The following is a 19,305-nucleotide window of genomic DNA, read 5'->3' as shown; positions in this document are numbered from 1 at the left end:
TAGTGGGTAGATGAATAATCGAAATATAATCTAATATGTAAATGTAAATATAAATAATTGAAAGACTGTCTTCATACCTGATACCAGCCTGCCATTTAATCCTTCTTTTGCTACTATCCAACTCTTACTGAAATGTTAATGAGCAGAATAGTTTAGTATAGCTACTAAGGGAATATTTTGAAGTTGTTGGCTTGCTATAAATGACATAGCTAGGTCTGTCTGTTTTAATTCTTCCCTCACCAACACAGTGGTGGACTTCTGTCTGGCAGAAGGTAGCGGTGAAATTAAATGGCCTTAAGCCTTTCCTTTTTGAAGATACTTGGCCTGTCATTTTCAAATTGAAATATCTGCTCTCAGAGGATGTGTATGCAGTCCAGGTGCCCAAGGCTGGATGTTAATATAAGTGGTAGGTAGGACTTCTTCCAGATAAGTTGTGATCCCAGGTACTTCTCTGAATAGAAAGGTTTATATGTCCATCAGTACTGTTGGAAGGGTCATTTATCAGGTAGAAATTTGGACTAGATGAATCCTTCTTTCAAACAACTTGTAACTGTCTACTTTATTCATCTCTTCTTATAATCCCCTTATCTCTTCAATGGATAAAAAGTGAAGTAGAAGCAAAAGTGGAAGTTGGAAGGAGAAATAAAAGCTGCATGAGTGCTGGAGCTGGAGAATCAGATCTTTAGTAATAAGATTTGGCTATATGTGAAATGTTTCCCTTCATTTAAAAATATGATGGAAATTATCAGTTGGAGTTTGTAATTCATTAAATTCAAGTTTTATTTCATATGAGTAACTTGGGCCTGACCTAAAAGTAGGAAGCCAAAGTCTCTGCTATGAACTTCTTATGGTGAAATGGGAGAATATGTTTTAATTGCTGAAATGACTATGCACAGACTCAGAAATTATCAGTATCAGAGCTTTGTAATTAGAGGGACTGAAAAAAAGAATATACATTTGTGAATATGTTATACAGAATAATTAAGTTGGCCTGCAGATAATAATGGAGTAAGAATTATCCCTTTCTATTTCCTTAAAGTAGTGAAAAATTTACATACTTGTGTTTTTAAGAATAAGAAAACATTTTACTACATTTTTAGCTTACCTTTGAAGTAATAAACTCAGAATTAGAATAGCAGGCTATTTCCTTAAGTTTTAAGGTGCTTTTCAAGTGAAACTTAGGTTTATGAAAGTTAGTTCTTTGCATTGGGGCAGTGTCATAACGTGTGACTGCTTAAATACAAGATATGTGTGAAATTATTCTCAACTTACTATTGGGGCTGAGTTCCAGAAATGGCCTGGACTGCTATGCTATAGTCAGGCAATCTGCTACTCAGAATATGTAAGTTTAAAAAAAGGAGATTCTCTCTTTCTTACTTTTTTTTTTTTTTAATAGGAAGGAAGGAAATTGCTTTTCTACATGGAAATGTTGATATACTAGCTCTGGTTGCATCAGACGTGTAGGTAGTTCATGAAATACAAATGAGCAGTGTTCCAAGATTTGATTTTTTTAAAGCAGTGCTTTTGTTAGTAATTGAGAGGTACTAAGAACACTTATTTTTTTCTGGGAGTGTTTTATGTAATGAGTTCACAGTCTAGCCTGCAATCACCTTTTTACATGAGCTATAATGCTGATGATGTTATGAGACCTAGCCACCCTTTATAGGAATGATTCTATGGAAAAATGTCTTCAGAGCACTAGCTTAGAATGTCCAAGGACACATTTCTGTCTTCTGTTGGTAGTTCCAATGACCTGGACAAGGACTCCAGCGATATGCTAGTTGGGCCCATAGGAGTGGGAGTCAGGATCTGGAGAACAGGTTTTCTAGTTTAAAAGCTTGACTAGAACTCTTCCTTTGTAAACACGTAGAGGACATTCAACTTTTCCCAGCACTGGGCCTTCATGCCTCTTCTTCTCTTTTGTAGGTTCACATATTCTTTTTGTGACTAGGATTTCTTTCTTCTTCAACTAAGGCACAAAACAGGGTTAGCATTTCTTTTTTCCTGTCATCTGAGCAAGTCTTCTATCTTTTTGAGGTTTTCTAAGAGCTTATGAAAATAACAAATGGTGATTTGGAGAAGGAATAAAAATACTTTTAGGGAAGACTCAGTCTGAGGAAAGATAGTCCAGTGGGACATCTTTGGGAATCCAGAGACCATAAGATCCTTTGTTGTGCATTTGGAAGAACATTCAGATTTCCTTGGATCATTAGGGTAAAGAACATGAAGAGAATTAGTGAAAAAAAGTGTGTAAGGAAAGGCTAGGTAGGGTGACTTTTCCATAGTGGGGAACTAAAGGTAGAACACAGTGATTTCAGTGGTGCTTACCTTTTCCTCATTTCGTTTTCTCTTTCAGTCCCAAATTTCATTTGTATTGAACTGGTGTTGAACTGTTCTCTATTAGAAGCCAGGAATGACAATGCCTGGAGTTATCTGCAGATTTTTGGCAGTTTGGCTGAGAGATAATGCTGAAAGCAAAGGAAGTTAAATCTCAACTGGCAGCAGCAGATAGTTAAGAAAAAATATCTGCAGACTTTCAATTTTGAGAGAGGCCATTCATTTGTAGGACATATGTAAGTGAGGAACCCTTGCAAGTCACAAATTGTCTTTTGTTTAAAATAAGAGAAACTTAAATTCCAGACTATGATGCTTAGGTAATGGTGTAATGGTTGTCTAATATGGTAATGAGAGAAGGGCAGTACACTAAAGTTGAACAAATTTCCTAACATACGTAATTTATTAATTTTTTAGTAGCTGTCTCTAGTTTTTTGAAACAGTTTTAAAAATATCTCAAAGTACTAATGGACAATAATATTTTATGTAGGTAATTTATTAGAATATTTTAAATTATATACATTGTAATTGTAGCTAGGTTAGTTATTAAGCTACACAGTTTAAGTGGGCAATTTCTGACATAATTAAACATTTTGAGATACAGATAGTTTAATAGGATCATTAAGTGGAAAAAGCGTGGCCAAATTTAGGGCAGAGGATTATCTAAAAATAGGTTCTTAGAGTAAAACAACTTTTTAATTTTGTAATAGAAAGGAAGAAATTTGGGTAGAAAAGAACTGTTTTTAGGGATCAAGATAAGTAGATAGCCTAGTGGTACTTTTTTCTTAACCTCACAGTCCTTTTGCAGCTGTTAAAGGAGGTAGTCCACCCAGGCATCTTACTTGTTTTATGAGGCCTCACAATTGTAAACTGTGATTTTGTGTAGGAATTCTTATGCCAGAAAATTCTGGTAATGCTTAGGAAGACCTTGAATTACCCTCAAATAGAATTATTTAAAGGTATCTCCTAGTGCATCGCAGAATAGTTTTCATTTGAAGTACTGGATATAGAATATTTGTTGTCTCAAATATGAGTAGATGAGGGAGGGGTGGAGAATCATTTTATTTCTTTATTTTGCTTTTTAAATTACAAAATTAATACATCCTCCCTAAAGAAACCTTGGAAAATGCAGTAAAGCAAGGATAAATGGCAGAGATCACAAATTACCCGTAATCTACCACCCAAAAACAAATCATTGTTTATACCTGAGTGAATGTTTTCAGTGCTTTTCTGTGTAAATATGTTATATTTGATTTACAAACATGTACTTTATATATGGCATTACTTATTATATTTTGAACATTATCCCAAAGTAAGAAATAATCTGATAAAACATTAGTTCTTCGTGGCTGGGAAGTATGTATATATCAGGTGTTTTGTATTTAAATTGTTTTTCTTTTTTACTTTTTATGTTATGCTTTAATGAATATTTTCGTGCATACATTTTGGTAGGCATCTTGATTATTTCTTTGGTTTTTGAGGGATGAAAATGACCCCTTTTTTTGATTATAAAAGTAATACATGCTGATTGGATCTTAAATAGTACAGAAAGTTATTTTTTAAAGTGTACATTTTCAGAGTTTTTTCAATGACAATCTACTGTTAATACTTTGGTCAGTTTCATTTCCAACTTGTTAATGTATATATGCACAGATATAAATGTATTTATTTTAATATTAAAAATGGCTTAGACTTAGTGTTCTTTTGTGTTATGCTTTTGAGAAGTATCTCCTGCATTCTGTGCCAGTAAATATAGATTATATTATTATTTTTAAAAACTATTTTATTTATTTCATTGTATTGATATGCCACAGTCTATGTAACCTATTAAGTATTGTTGCATATTTAGGTTGTTTTTGATATTTTAGTATTACATACATCCCTGTAATAAATCTTCATTGCCATGCCAGGTTTTTTTGTTTTTCTTTTTTCTTTTACACGTGGAATTATTTCCTGGGAATGTATTTTAAAAGTGAAATTTTGGGGTCTAGAGGGTATTTGCTTTTAAAATTTAATACTTATTGGCAGATTACCCTTCAGGATGAATGGTTGTGTCAATTTATATGAGTGTTCCTTTCTCTGTGTCTATTCTAAACCATATGTTATTCATCTTTTACTTCTTTAAAATCAATAAATGAACAATTATTTTTTAAAACAAATTAGCGTTACCTGATTTACTTTCTTTTCAAGTGAAAATAAGTTTTCTAATCCGTTAAAGACAAAGGATGGAGGAAGTGAAGGCAAAAGTTAATTCTGTTCTGAGTAGCAGCCTGGTGTATCTCACTGCTCATTTAGATTCTCTTAGTAAAGTGATTTCATAGAATTATTGCTTTATATATAATCTTTAAGGAGGTTCCGCGCTCCTGCCCCAAATTAGAGTAAGATTTCTATCACAGTCTCCATAAAGGAGAACCTGTTTTGACCATAGAATATACAACCAGGAGTCAGGGTTGTTTGTAGTGTTAAGACCTGGTATGAGTTTCTGTGTGATCTCAGGCAAGTTACTCAACTTTTTTAACCTGTTTTTTTAATTCATAAAATGGGAATAATATTTTTCTCATACAATTATTGTAATGATTATTGTAATGAGATACTTGTATATGATATACTTAGTTTGCTGCCTATACATTCTAGACACTTAAGAAATGAAAACCACCATTATTTGTTATTGTTGTTGTTCTTAGTATTGTCCTTCTTACTACTATTACCATTGTTATTTTTACTACTGATACAATTTTTTGGTAAAAAAATTGAAAAAATAAAAAAGGCAAGATAGTAGGAAATAGCAGTAGTAGGAATTTCTTTAGGTAGGTAGGATGAAAATGGGGGCAAAATTGTGTTTCTGTTAATTGACAGGAACAAAGAGAACTAAAAACCTGTATTTGTAAGGCAGTATTCATTGATCATCTAATGTGTCCAAAATTCTGCATTTATCATATCTCTTATGTCTCACATCTTGCTGCTTAAGTGAAATTTTATAATGTCTGCCACATATATGTATAGACAAACCTTAAAGCCAGCTGGAGCTTATAAAGATTCTGATGGTCAGCCTTTTCTTTATTCCTTGATATTTTACAACAACATATTTCAAAAAGAGAAATTTTTGATTACAACAGAGATACCACCATGGGCCAAGATGAAAGGTAATTTGTTATACAGGATATTTTGTCCAACAGAACTTGCTGTCAGCCTATCAGCAAAGTACCTTCATGCAAAGATCTTCTATCAGCAGATGGAAATATATATGTTAAACAGATTCAGAGGTTGATATGGTATACATTAAAACATGAATTTACTTATACTACAAGAGTTAACATCTTAGACTAGATAACTAAAGGTCATGTACTTAAAGACTTTTTTTTTTTTTTTTTTTTAAATAAGGCAATCTTTCTAAAGTGTCTTCTTAAAGAGAATATGTTAGGATAATATAGCCTTTTATTGGTGACTCAAGTTCATCACTATAAATATCAATAACAGTACTGGAGTAATTTCTAGTGTCAATATTTAGAAATTCCATTGGATTTTTAAAATATACTTACAAATAATAATTAGAGAAGAGGGAGAGTATGAACCCTTAAGTTTTTTTAATATGAGACATTCAAATTGTATTCATGTTAAAATATTATGACTCAGTGCTCTGTGGACACTATGATGGAAAAATGGTAGCCCTCTTCCCCATACTGACAAACCACACAGTGAAGACCCTTCACTTAAAAGAAGTAAGATTCTGTTTGGATAGCATGTTCCAAGATGAATTATACTAATAGTTAACATTTGAACTTGACACTCTCCTAAGTGCTTTACATGTTTTAAGTTCTCACACTGTCCATATGAAGTACGTACTGTTGTTATATCTATTTTCCAGGTGAGGAAACTTGAAGTGGAGAGATGACAGCTAATTAATTTCAGGGCCAAAGTTGGAATCTGGGCAGTGTGTCATCAAAATCCATATTCTCAACCACTACTCTCTGTACTACCTTTATTTGAGCAAATTGTTGGGCTGTAATGCTGTTGTAGACTAAAAAGTTGTAAACATTGCTCTTGGAGGTCTGTATCCTTTAGTTATAGGTATCGAATGCATAACCACCAGTATTTTCTCACTCATTTCACAGCATCACAGATTAAATTTTTTGGCCTACTTGAGGCACTGGGAATTATATTTTCCCCTGTACATTTAAAAGACTCACAGAGTGATAACATTATTAAATATACATACTTGTTTTTTTCAAAAAATGTATAGAAATTTACCCTCAAAGTAAAATATCTCCAAAAAATAAACAAATTGATTTATTCCCAATCTATGTAAATAATTATGGAAAAGATATAAAAATCCAAATGTAACAACCCTTGGATATTGGAGTCTACAACACTACCCTATCAGTATTATTTTTCAGGTAATGGCTCCAGTAATGGGCTTTGATGTAAATTTATTGGATCCAAATTGGCATTTTTACAAATGGAATAGAAACTGTCAGAATGACAGTTTCTGATAGAAACTGCCTTATTATACAATAAGGGCAAATATTGTTTTATGAAACTTTCAGAGCTGGATAGATAAAACGGATGGATGTTTCTTTCTGTTGAGATTGGTATCTACCCTAAGGGAATCATGGTGCAGTATATGCATGTACTGACACAACACACTGTACCCCACAAAAATGTACAAGTAAATGTTAAAATTAAAAAAACAAAAACAAGACAAAAAAACAGTTTGAAAGAAGCAGCTAACAGCTGCTAGAGTTCTCGCTTTAGCTACTCCCTGTATGCTGAGATTGTTGAATAATTCTCTTAGTCTTCCTGTCTTTAGTTATAACCCTCTATTTTTGGTTCAAACTGAGCATGCCCCAAACTCAATTGGACTGAACTTGTAATCTTATCAACCCCTTTCTCTCAGTATATTTTTGTCTGCGTTCCCATTCCTTGGTAAAACCCTTCAGTGATTTTTCCTCTAATATGGGATAGAAACCCCACACTCCTTAGCGTAGTTGACAATGCCCCTCTTGGCCTGATTTCTGCTTAGCAAGCCTCATTTTTGCTATGCCCTTACAAACCCACTCTATGTAAGCAGAATCCACATGTGATTTTCTGAACATGCTATTTACATTCACTTCTTCTTGCTTAAAATTCTCTTCCCACCAGGCTTATCTTTTACAACTTATTGATTTATAACAGTTTTATGAGGTAGATCTTATCTCCCCATTTTTTCAGATGAGGAAGTCAAAGCTTAAAATGTTTACCTTTCATAAGAATTAATCAAATTCCTCTCTTGGGAATTAAAAATTGGGAAACTAAATCAGTTTGTAACAGGAAAGTTTTATTGTAGACATACAGTAGAGAGTCAGTTACTAATGGAAAAATTTTATTATTTTATTGTAGAGAAGGATCAGGAAGAGGACTCCCTTCCCACAGGGGGAGGAAGTAGTTTTTAATACATTGTATATAAAGCTGAGATATGATGTAACAGAAAAGGAATATTGATTGAGAAGTAGAAACACTGAGGAAGAGAGAAGAGCTCTCTTGTGCCTAAGCTTTTTCATTCTTGTGCTGATAATTGTAAGAGATTCCCTTTCTGTGGAGTTTGAGTTGATTTTTGTCCTTGGCAACTCAAAGGGCAAAATTAAAGCAGATATGTGTATTTTTTTGGCTAAGCTGAGTTTGAGTTGAGTAGAGGAAATCTTCACTGAAAAGTGATTATATTCCACAAGTTATTTACGAATTTGATTGGAATTCAGAACATTTCTCATAAAAATAATTATAAACTCATTTGTTATTATTTTTATGAGAAATGTTCTGAATTCTTTGGTTAGCTCATAAATATTGAATGAACCTATCAGGTTGAACTACTGAATATTAAAATGAAATAATAATAGATGATACTATTGAAATATGATTACTAAAGTAAAATCAATAATTGAAATTGCTGCTTTAAATATATTTGAAACAACTCTATCGAAAGTGTTTAGTGTCCATGATAGGTTATTTGTTTTGGATTTAAAAGTATAATAAGATAAAATGGATGGAGATACATGTCTTTGGGCTGTGAAAGATAAATTAGTAAGAAGGAAGGAAGTAGGAAGGGTGATCCTTTCACCCCCAATTAAAAGCAGTATTTGAGGGGGCCAGATTTCCTGTAGTTCGGTGGTTCTCAAATTTTGATCCATGGACCCATTGATACTCTTAAAAATTATTTGGGACTCCAAGAGCTTTTGTTTATGTTGTTGTGTCTGTTGATATTTTTGAATTTGAAATTAAAAATGAGAAATTTTGAAATATACAAGCATACATTCCATTAGTCATCAGAGTGATGATATTATCACAGGTCAAGTGGAAAAGGCAAATAATGCATTAGTATTATTATTATTAGAATAGTTTAACCTTTCAGATACCCCGGACAGGTCCCAGATGAGAATCTCTGGAACAAACTTTGAAAACTGCTTCTCTAGTTAAAATATTGCCACTTTAAAACTCTTTATTTTAAATGGGAGAAGCCTGTAATCGAAGTAAGTAATAAACAGTCTTTAGAATGCCTACATTTTATGTGGTAGTTTAGCAAACTCATACCTCTTAAATTCAGAATTATTTTACCAAGTGAAAGAAAGCAGTTTGACTTGTCTTTGTTTCCAGTTAGTCTTAAATTGAAAGAACAAAATATGAAAAAGAAGAGTGGGTAGTGTTGATTGTGTGGAGGAGTGTGTGTGTATGTTTTGGGGGAAGTTATCTGGTTAAGTGGAATTGAATTGGAACTGGAAATGTATTCTAGGTGGCTTACCAATTTAATATCTAATGGTGGTAATATTCTCATTTTGCTTTCTGTTTTTAGCCATACATATGTTTCGCCATATGGCTATTTGAGGTGTACCTGGTAATTTAGAGACCACAGTTAGTAGAGGGACAATTTTTGAAGCTTTTTTATATATATGAGAGAGTCTCATGATCTTTCTGAGCTTTACGAAGAGTGTTTATATTATGACTTAAGCATTTTGTAGTGTTACTAACATTAGCTAGATTTTTTACTGAGGACTTGACAATAATGGTGAAGTTGTACAATTTTGTGTACAATTGTTTTCTTAAAGTGGTAGTATTTGCAGCTTTTATGTGTTAGGTGGTTTATTTTAAAAAGTGAATGTAAATCATCTTTTTGTACATTGAGTTATGTTCAATATTTTTGACATTTTTGGCTTAAAGAAATCCTATGGCTTTTCTTTTTTATAAAAATGAAAAGTTATTTTGTACTATGAATTATCACTGATTTATCTTTCAATGTAAGTTTTTCTTTAAAAATGAAGGCATATCTATATGTGAATTCCATAGATTACATTATAGAAAAAACTGTTAATGTATACATAAAGGATATATGTGAATGACTGAACAAACATTTTGTATTAAAAATCCCACAAAATACAAAACATCTCATTTCTTAAAGTATTATTTAAATATAATAAAATTATATAAATTAAAATACTGAATGTGTTTCTTAAACAGTTCAATTAGGTTAAGAGTTTGAGGAGAAAAATCATCTTAATTACAGTGGTTTGGTTAGAAGAAATTTTCCAGGTTTTGTGTGTAGAATTATATTTTGTTAAGAATCTCTTTATTTTACAAGGTTTCTCTCAGGCCTAGGCAAAGATAGGCTAAATCTCTTTTGTTTAAAAGGGTTAATTTAAAAGTGATTATTTCCTCAAGCTAAAGACTCATTTAGAGAGGCTTCTAAGTAAAGACTTAACTGAGTAGAATTAGCAAACAATATGTATTCCTGCCTTTTTTTTTGGATTTTATTTGTAACAGTTATTCTGTAGTAATATTAGTAGAGGTGGCACCCCCCTCGCCCACCTTTCTTTTTGAAAGAAATTATTCCTCATTTACAATGTATTGATGTATTCGTGGAAGTGTTTTTGACTAGTGATGACCTTATATTCATATAGAGATAATCATTATACTATCTTTGGCTCTATTTTAGTGTAAACTTTGTTTTTCCTTGGATATATCAATTTAGTTACACTGGATGACATTTGTATTTTCAAATAATTAGCCTTGACCAACTGCTTTATTGATTGGTCCAAATTTGTGGCATGTTTTTCAGAAAGACATATGATGGGTTGGCGAACAGAAATGTCATATTCCAATCACGACATGAGAAATGGTTGGATTGCCTGTCCTACTTAGGAGGTATTCTTAAAATTAGTTATCCTGTTACATTATATCAATGCTTATAATCTCCCATTAAGAATGAGACATATCTGGATTTTATTTTCAGGGTTAAAAATCATGATAGGTATTTATAAAATTCATAGAAATTATCATTCTAAGAATTAATGTGCTGAACTTTTCTGGATTCCAAATTTTTGATGGTTCTCCTAATTAGAAAAATCATGTCTTTTAGGGGACAATTTCTAGCATACTTCATTGATGCTGATAACCGATATACGTTTTATGGGAAATGAAGTTTTATCACTTACATTCCATGTAAGAGTAGGTGTTATTTCTCCAGTGTTTGTCTTTTTTCTTGAGATTAGATCTGTGGTACTGCTACTTAAAAAAAAAAAAAAAAATCCAAATTTATCACAGTTCCTTTCCATTGCATTCAAATAATAGTTATCATAATTAAATTTTTGCCCATCAGAAATGTAGCATCTGCTGCTGCATATGAAAGATGTTAAGAATCTTTCAGCATAGATAAACTGTTGTAAATGTGTGCTAAAAGAAATTTAGTAAAATTACTGGCTTAAAATTGTTTTTCAATTCAAACAATACCAACAGTTCTCCATGAAAAAAAATGGCTTGCTTTGTTTTTAACACTCCATTTTATTAATATGCATTTAAAAAAATCTTAACCTCATCTTAGATTTTTAATCTCTTAATTCATCTATATACATATATGTCCCCTTTATTTTAAGACTAGGTAATTGAAAACTAAGCAACAAAGTAAAGCAAGAGGTTACAGAATTAATAAGTGGTGGTAGTAACAGAATTCAGAGATTCCTGAGGTTTTTTCTCTTTTTTTTTTTTTAAACTTAAATTGTGTAGACTCAAAAATACGGTAAAAAAAGCTATAATTAAAATGCTATGGTGATCACTCCATGAATCAATTTAATTTTACAAAAAGATGTTAGTAGGTCTGTAACTTTTCTTGTGTACATGTATATGTATACTTTACTCTATTTTTCTCTCTCTGATCTGATTATAGGCTGTGTTTTAAGCTATTTTAAATGTAAACATATGTACATTTTTTAATATTCATTTTATTTTACCATGATCTTTAATTATAAATCATTTTGAGTCATCAATTTTTTGGAACTCACAGAATTTTACTCATATATATGTACATACATAAAAACAATTCCATATACATGTTGACATTTATTATATAAATTCAAGGAAATAAAAATGTAGCCAAAAATGTAGATTTTTTTTTTCTCTTGGTTGCCTTTTTTTGGTATGTGTGTAAAAGAAGCTAGTTATTTTATACTAATGAATAATTTTTATGTCTAGGAGCTGCCCTATAGGTTTTCTTAAATTGCTACCATAGCAAAATAAAAGTAAACAAAACAACGTAGGATGAATACATTTCTTTTGAATATAGAGAGAGCATTTTTAAACTTGACAGTAAAAGATCTCCATATGAAGATAAGTAATATAAAAGACATAGATGTATTATATTCATTAATTTTAACAAATTTCATCCACACATTTAATTAAAACTAGTATCTTTCATTTTGTAAGCATTTGTTATACAAAATTAAAGTTCTAAAAATTAAAAATGAGAAAAGAATCATTCATTTGTCTCTAAATTGGCCACTTTGAACAAGTAGTAGAAAAAGAGTATGAGTTTGTCTCTGTATAAAGAATCCTCCATTTTAGATCTTTGACATAGTTGACTATTAAAGGGTGTATGTATATACATATACATGTATTTTCCTTGCTGCAATATTTTTTTTAATCAAGGAAAAGGAACTTGTTTAGTATCAATTGAGTAAAACTTTTGAAAATTATTTTAGTTTTTTAAGTTTCTAAGAAGAATCAGAGAAGTAAATATTTAGACATAACCAATGATTAAAAAGTGTTTTTAAAATCTCAAGTGAGGTGCTAATACATGACCATCTATTTCTGGTTTCAAAAATTGTAGATTATATAAACTGAAAATTGTAATCAGAATTCTCTATAAGAATGGACACATTCCTATTAAACTTTAAGAAATTAATTTTCTGAAACTTTTAGGATCTAAATTTGGACATTTGCCCATTGTTTCAGATGTTCTGGGAAGAAATATCTAATGATTTTTCCATGACATCTACCCTTTTTTTCAGATTCTCGACTGACATTTTATCGTGTTATTGTGTCCACGATATTTAGTTCCTTCTGGAGCCTTCTGAATTTCACATGCACTGCTTCAATCAGCTCCTGCAGAGTGGATAACTTACCTAGGGACCCAGGCCTTACTGGACAAGCGGCCAATCACGAACAGGGGCAGACTGACCTTGTTTTTTTTTAAAAAAAAAATTTATATTTTTTGCATTTCAAAATATAGGTATTTATTGTAGAAGTTTATTGGAAAACATGTCAGTGAGTTTTTCTAGAAATATATTTATCTAAATGGTAGGAAATGGAAGGATTATGTAGAAATTAGCCTACGTGCTGACTTTTCTTTACTTATTCCATAACTTTTACATTATTGCTTAAGCATTTTTCTATCTTTATAAACTAGTATCTTTTTGTTTTCTAGTACATATCTCTGTAATGTATACCTGTTTGTGTAGATATAAAAAGGAGTTTGAAAACTGTTCTGTGTACGTACAAAATACACATCAATAGTTTTGTGCGGGTTGAGGAAGGGTGAGAACCTCATGTTTAGGGAAGAAGTAGAAGAGGATTTGCCTAAGGAGCTTTAAACGTGGGTACAATTTGGGGATTTATTTGTATGTCATAAAGGTATAAAGTTCTCTCATTAGTTTAAAAGGAAGACAAGGTTTTGGTAGAATCCTAACTGATTTTAACAATTAAAAAAATATTTAAAAAACTGCTTTGCTTTAGAATGGCAACAAAAATGTGGGGCTACTTTTTCACATGTGGACTCATGTTAAAATTAGATATCAATATTGGCAGTTAGGTAATAGAGGGAGGTAATAGAGGGATAAGTGTTATATTGTCCTATTTTAAATAAATATTGGCCCTATTTAAAACTGAAAGTTAATTTTTAATGTTATTATTTAAATCAATGTGCCAGAATTTCAATGTGGATATGGAAGAAAAGACTCATTTTATAAACTGCAAGAATAAATATATTTTAAATGCTATAGTGTTAGGTTTTTAATTTTTTGTTTCATTTTGGAAATATGTAAGAACTAAGGCTTAGGGAATTAGAAATTGTAAAACTTTGATATTTTCATTTAATATTTTGTAAGAAGACGGTGGTACACAAAGGTACTTCAGAGAGTTTGTGGAAAGATTTGTGTTATCTTTTAATTCTAATTTTTCTTGAACTTTTTGAAATAACCTTGTATTATCAAGGGATGAAATGTGTTTCGTGTTGATCAAGAACTTTACTATTTAAAAAAAAATCATTTATATTTTCTGTGATCCCAACATCATTTCCTATCTCTCAGACTGAATTTGAGTTGTTTTCTCCTTGGCACTATTTGGCAAGTTAGTGGGATTTAATTTTTGTAAAGGAAAACTTAAGGCTTTTGATGCTTTCAGTAGAACTAAAAGTCCACTGAAGTTGTTTTGTTTAGATTTTACTTTAAAATCCATGTCCTGTTTTATTATTGTCCTTTGATTAAATAGAATAGAAACAACTTTTTCTATGTACAGATTTTATACAAAAAGGTAAAAAAAGTAAGTTTTTTTTGGTGCTTTCTGTTCTTCTTTTAGACATTTAGAAGCCAAATACTCGTATTATACATATTACATGGAAATGAAGACTATAACTTGACTAAAAATTATTATTGGGGCATTGTCTGTCATATGAAGTAGTTTTATTCTAGAATTTCTATGGTACCTTTTGTTTCTTTCCCCCCAAGAAGAAAAAAGACAAGTTAGATAAATTAAAGCTTTACAAGCCTTGCTTGGATATTTGTGGCAATTCAGGAGTGAAATTGTTTTATCATCATTCCAGTAAGAAATAACAGCTTTGCTTTTGGTGGCAGCAGCTTACATTTAGAATTCAGTCAGATGGGTCATAAGCCATTGAGAGTATAATACCATATAAAAATCAGAATTTCCAAAAATTTATAGATTCTGATTTTGCTGAATTTCTTAGTGTTTTTTTTTTTTGTTGTTGTTGTTGTTATTGTTCATTTTAGAGACTGTCTTTCTGCCAAAGTGTTAGAATGTAGTAAGAATTCTAAAGCATGAGTTAAGTTGGAATAAAATGACTTAAAATTAGTTATTTCTTTATTATGAACATAGGGACAGTTTTTTGAAGTTTATTATTGAATTGCTTAACATTTGTTGCAATACTGAATGTTAATTTTAAAACAGTTTCAGCAACATTTAAGAAACAGTTGTAGCAATCTTTTACAGATGATGGTCAGTAAGTATCAATCTTAAAATTCTTTCGGAAAGTGGCCAAAATTATTTTCTTCTGGGCAGAAAAAACAGTAAACGCGATGTTTATGCATTGGGTTTTCTGATGTTTGATTCTTTAACTTGGCACATAGTCTGAAAATCATTTCATTGTACTGGAAATGCTTTGGGTATATTTATTTTCTCCATAAATGGAGATTGAGCACCACCTGTTGGTCAACATCAAGTATTTTAGTTTGTGAATTCAGCAAAAAATCTTTTGTTAAATACTTACATTCCTTAATTACTGAGGTCTTAATATATTATAGAATTCTGTCATAATATGGATTTATGTCTAAAAACTGTACCCCTCATAAAATTCACCAGGATGCCTTTATTGTTGTAGATTATAAGATCATCCACATTTACCACCTTTATCACTTAAGTTTTTCTAACTTTGCTGTTTGCTGCAGTTACCCTTTGAAGGAAGTGAATGGTCTTAAGTCTGTGCTAAGAATAAATCCTGTTTATTTACAGAGTTTTTAAAAGAGATGATTATTTGCCTTATGTGGGGATTGAGAAACAATAGTTAGGCTATTTCTATGTCATTATTAATGCATTATTACCTAATGATACTAGATTTAATTTTTAAGAAAATAAAATACTTTTAATTTTGTTTCTGTTCTATAATATTAATTTGGGATAAAAAATAAATTATGTAATTGTTGAGCCCCAATGAATTCTTATATTAAAAACAATATTTTTATTATAGTTATATAATTTTTATAATTTTGGACTTTTATCATTTTAATGTATTATTTTGTTTGAAATGGATACTTACAATTCAAGTAGGTATTAATAACACAAATTATTAATTTAAAGAGATGTTAATTTTAATAGTAGACATTAACATAAATATTAATAAACTAAGGTACTAACTTTCTCAGAGCAAGATAAAAAATAAGTTCTAAGTGACATTTGATGTATTCAAAGTTATTAAAATTGTGTATTCTTTAAGATTAGGTGTAGAAGGCAGCTGTGGTACTTCTTTCCATTCCTGACATCAAAGTGAGTGCTACAGCTGTATCAAAGTCTTAACCCTCATACATTAACAATGTACAGTAAATAAAACTGCTTTTGGGTTTTAGGGAGATTTATCTTTTTATTTCAGTTCATACTTTCCAAACACAAGCCATTCAATGCTTACTGTTAGATGTCTTTTTAGCAAAAAGATAGTATGAATAAGGCTGAAAGAAACAAGTTTAAGAAAATATCATTGGTATTTTATATTTCATAACAGAAAGTAACTGATTTGTAGCATTAGCTATATTAAATTGTTTCAAATCATGAATCATATAACAATTGCCCTCCACTCTTGTTTCTTTTTTCCTTTATCTGGTTAATGTCATCACTTCTTCCTAGTGTTCTAAACTAGAAACTCGAGACTCAGCCTTGATTCCTTCCTGTCTCTCATCTTTCCCTTAAAAATTCTGTTTCGAAGCTTTGGAAATGACTCTTCATTCATTCTCTTTTCTTCACCACCCCCCTACTTTGTCTATTCCATCTCTTTGTCTATTCCAGAGAGCTTTCTAATATTTCTAGACATCTCTTTGTCTATTCCAGAGTGCTTTCTAATATTACTGTCTGTAATCTCTTTCCTATTCTACTCTATCCTCCATAGCACTGACAGGTTTTTTCAGTTTTTTTTATTTTTCTACTAAAACACTTTGACTTTTAATTGCCTACTACACAATCAAATCTAAATTTCTTACTTAGGATGGCACTCACTAGGACCTTACAGTCTGGTTGCAGTTGACTTTTTCTAGCCTACTTTCCCTCTTCCTCTTCCCACCCTTTGAGACCTGAACACAGACCAAATGTCATCTCCTTATTGAAGACTCACGTTAAGAATTAACCATACTGGTTAGAGCTTTACTATCAATTTGGTTTGTATTACTAGAAGGTCTCTTACCATTAGAAAGGTGGTTGGTTATATATGTATAGATAATTGTGAACTTTTTGAGAACAATACCTATGTGGTTTTTTTGTTTATTTGATCTTTGAATTCCAAGTCTCAAGCGTAGTCCTTGGCATGAAAGAGGTTGTATAACTCATAGTGAAGAGTGTGACCTCTGGAGCAAGACTGCCTGGGTTCAGATTGCAGCTCTTCTATCTTGTCTCCTTGAGCAATTTACTTAATTCCTCAGCCCCTCAGTTTTCCTTTTAGTAAAATGAGAATTGTAATACTACCTAGTTCATAGGATTACTGTGAGGATTAAATGTGTTAATATATGCAATGTGCTTAGAACAGTGCATGGCACATAGTAATTGCTCAATAAATGCTAACAGTTATTATTTTTAATATTTTTTAAAAATTACAAGGAACAATTTAATACTATATTTCAAAATTTGGGAAATATGCAAATTTGGAACAAAGTTCTTAAAGATTTTTTTTCTTGCAGTAAAATGTCACATTGTAATGTTAACTTAAACCTCTTCTTGGCTATTTGAAAACCATTTTGTTTAAAAGTTTAGTAACTAAGGATTGAATTGTGTGAAGTTTCAGTAAATACATCTTTCAGAGTTAAAAAATGTGCATATGTATATAAATAATTATATTATCTTTTGTTAAAATTGTTGCTGTATTTTGGTAATGTCATTCTAAATAACTATTAACCAAAATGGTATTTTTTGAGATACTGAGAAATACTGTTGAGAACATAAAATAAGAAATTGGCATCTTATCTTTGTAGGTAGACTTTTAAATTTAAAAATGAAGATCTAGAATAGGCTTTTTTCTTTTCTTTTTTTTTAAAGGTAGGCTGTATGTTGTAATGTCAGTAGACGGCTTTAAAGCACAACTGTGGGATATGTGAAGTAAGTCATCCTATGACAAGGCTTATTGCAAGAATAGACTTGCTCGTGACTGACAGTATCTTAGATTTAATTTAATTTAATTTATTTTTTACTTTTTTCCATCTTTGTTGGCTTGATGAATTTTCTCATCACTTCCAGCCAAGTTTGAAATAAAGATTTACCTGATTTGCTTTCAGTGGTTTCTGGTGGGAGGATTTGGATGAGTGCATAAGGAAAATGTCAAGAGAACAGATACATAGAGAGTTATAATTAAGTTTGATTTCTTCAGTTTAAGATTTTTATTCACCATTTGGCATTGTAAGATAAGTGTTAAAAGACTTCATTGGGGTATATGCTTCTGAATCAAGACAGTTCTCAAAAATGCATAAAAATATTCATAATGAATGAGAATCACTGAGCAATGGATGTTAATGTTAGCTTAAATTATAAAACACAAAGCATTTTTTAAAAAAGGAGCCTACTTCAGATAACAGAGTAAAAAGAAATATGATCCTTTATTTTTCTGGATCCTATATTTTGCGCAGTAACATCATTAGGAGCTTTACACAGATTTCATAACTTTTTAAAAATATCATTGATACGTATCATTTTCTGTGGTTGAATGCTTATGTTAGAAATAAGTATAGATATGACCGTCTGTATTTGTTTAATATTATGTGTTTCTGCCTTGAATTTTTTCTCTTAATGATTGAAGTAAATTACTCCTGAGTGGGATCCTTACTGATGACAGTGTTTTTAAATAATTTGTGCAGTGATACAATTGATAACATAATGTAAATGACTTTCTGTTTACTTTTTATGTTATTTCATCTTTTGCTTTTGAAAAATATCATGATTTAGTAAGCACGTGTGATTTGGGAAAGTTAATTAAACATTCAAGTTTGAAAATAGTCTTTATTTTAGACTAATAATTTTAAAGTTATATTTTTTGTTTTGTAAATTGTATATGATTACCTAAAAGTTGTGTGCTCAGAATCAAGTAGAAACTTAAAACTTAAGGAAGTTATAGAGGAAACATAGAAGTATTCCAAAATTATTTTCTAGGAATAAAATTCATATCTGAAAATATCATTTAATTATTGGATTCACAATTTTCATATTTTGTTTTAGATTAGAAAACTTTCAGTAGTTTCTTAAGTGAATAAGCCACTTAAAATTAGTGTGAAATACTTCGGTTTTATATATAATTCATTAATTTTGCAGTATTTCACTTTATAATGAAAATTTCTCATTATAAGATGCAATGATTTTTACCAAGAAATATTTTAATCTTAAAGTATCATCAGTGGCCATATTTTCAGACTAATGAAAAACTAATACAAATATGCTGTGTTTATTCAACAAGTATTTTTTAAGTGTGTAATAAATGCATTATGCTAAGTCTGGGTATTATTTAGGAGGAAGATACATTAACAGAGAATTAAAATATGATCTTGTGCTGTAATAGGCAAGATTCAGAAGAAACTTAAAGCATTGCTTAAATCTTCTTGGGGGTTCAGAGAAAGATTTCGTGAGGTGATGATGCTTTTAGCAAGTTAATAAAGAATTGAAGAATATTTCCAGGCGGATAATAGAAATAATGAAGGGATTTTA

At 30.8% G+C, this 19,305-nt stretch overlaps 1 protein-coding gene across 1 annotated transcript in view; it reads left to right on the top strand.

Annotated features, from left to right (window-relative positions):
- Positions 1-19,305, top strand: part of FBXL17 (F-box and leucine rich repeat protein 17) — a 518,884-nt gene that overhangs the window by 66,946 nt on the left and 432,633 nt on the right. The window lies entirely within an intron of this gene.

The sequence above is a fragment of the Cynocephalus volans genome, chromosome 2, assembly GCF_027409185.1.
Source record: "Cynocephalus volans isolate mCynVol1 chromosome 2, mCynVol1.pri, whole genome shotgun sequence".
NCBI lineage: Eukaryota > Metazoa > Chordata > Mammalia > Dermoptera > Cynocephalidae > Cynocephalus > Cynocephalus volans.
The sequence above is the reverse complement of the archived record's forward strand: the minus strand, read 5'-3'. Positions and strand labels throughout refer to the sequence as shown.